The following is a 1,795-nucleotide window of genomic DNA, read 5'->3' on the forward strand; positions in this document are numbered from 1 at the left end:
CTGTGATAGGATTATATCTATCAGCCTTCACAGAAATTCAATCAATACAACTATTACTCAAATTTATTCACCCAGCCACAAACGCTAGGGATGAAGAAATTGAGGAATTCTCCCCTATTCTTCAGTTGGAAATTGATCACACATTCACTCAAGATGTATTGATAAGTACTGGCAATTGGAATGCAAAAGTAGGAAACAAACAAGAAGCGAAATAGGGACTTGGTGATAGAAATGAAGTTGGAGATCACAGGTTAGAATTTTCGAAGCCAACGACTTGTTCATAGGTAATGCCTTTTTCAACAACACAAAAGGCAACTGTGTAGCTTCTCTAGATGGCATACACAGAAATCAAATTGACTACATCTGTGGGAAGAGATGATGGAGAAGCTCATTATAAGCAACTGAAATCAGGCCTGGGGCCCACTGTGGAATGTACCATCAACCGGTCAGATTTACATTCAGAGAAAAGATGAAGAAAATTAAAACAAGTCCATAAGAGCCAAAATATGCTCTTGAGTCTATCCCACCTGAATTTTGAGAACATCTCATGAGTAGATTTGGCACATTGAACACTAAGGACAGAAGACCTGGTGAGCTATGGGAGAGCATCGAGAACATCATTCGGGAAGAAAGCAAAAGGACATTTAAGGACAAGATCAAAATGGATGTCAGAAGAGACTTTGAAAGTTGCTCATAATCGTAGGGGAGCTAAAGCAAATGGAAGAAATGGTCAAGTCAAAGAGATGAACAGAAAATTTCAAAGGGCAGCTCAAGAAAACAAAGACAAATATTATAATGAAATGTGTAAATACCTAGAATTCAAAAAGGAAAGAGGACACTAAGCATTAAACTGAAAAAGAAACAAAGCATGCCTCGAATTGTGATCTTGAGAGATTCTGTGGGCAAAACATTGCATGATTTAGGAAGCTTCAAAAGAAGTAACGTGCTCACTTCTGCCGCACACATACCAAAATCAGAATGACCCAGAAAAGATTAGCAAGGCCCCTGCACAAGGATGGCACACGGATTCAGGAGGCATTCCATGTTTTTAGAACTGATTGTGATGATTAACATAAACATTTTAAAAAGTGACTTAACTAAGGACGTGTATATGTGAATATTGTATCAAGAAAACTACTGGGGAAAAAAGTTGACCAATGGTTACCATAGGTGACGAGGATGAATTTTTGCGTAGGAGCATTGACTTTATGTTAATAGTAGTGGAATTATTTGGAAAAGGTTGCACAACATGAAGAGTATAATCAATGACACTGAATTACACATGTAGAAGTTGCTGAATTTGAGAATGTTTTGTTGTATATATTTTTACCCAAAAAAATTTTTAAGTACACGGATAACATTGAGTACAAGGAAGAAGAAAATGTTTTAAAATTGATTGTGGTACTGATTATACAACTTTTCTTGATATGATTGAACTACTGAATTGTGTGGTATATGGATGAAGTACCAATAAAACTGTTGCGTTTTCTTTAAAAGAAGAAGATGGAAAGAATACACAGAGAGGAGCTGATACCAAGGGCTTAAGTAGAAAGAAAATGTTTTGAAAATGATGATGGCAACATGTGTACAAATGTGCTTGTATATATGTATGTATGGATTGTGATAAGAGCTGTAAAAGATCCCAATAAAATATTTTTTTACCTTTTATTATGCTTTGGGTGAAAGTTCTTGTTTTTGCTTTGACATTTTATTATATTTTAGTTGATAGTTTACATAGCAAAGTTGTTTTCCAAATCAGTAGTTCCTTTACAAATTATTCTGTGACATTAGTTGC

At 35.4% G+C, this 1,795-nt stretch overlaps 1 protein-coding gene and 1 non-coding gene across 3 annotated transcripts in view; both read left to right on the top strand.

Annotated features, from left to right (window-relative positions):
* ACAD11 (acyl-CoA dehydrogenase family member 11) overlaps positions 1–1,795 on the top strand; it is a 114,121-nt gene that overhangs the window by 18,823 nt on the left and 93,503 nt on the right. The window lies entirely within an intron of this gene.
* Positions 944–1,050, top strand: LOC115872299. The gene has a single exon (XR_004047792.1). It is a non-coding gene; the product is annotated as a U6 spliceosomal RNA (small nuclear RNA).

The sequence above is a fragment of the Echinops telfairi genome, unplaced genomic scaffold, assembly GCF_000313985.2.
Source record: "Echinops telfairi isolate 266 unplaced genomic scaffold, ASM31398v2 ScPeMD7_7422;HRSCAF=8460, whole genome shotgun sequence".
In the NCBI taxonomy this organism is placed as follows: Eukaryota; Metazoa; Chordata; class Mammalia; order Afrosoricida; family Tenrecidae; genus Echinops; species Echinops telfairi.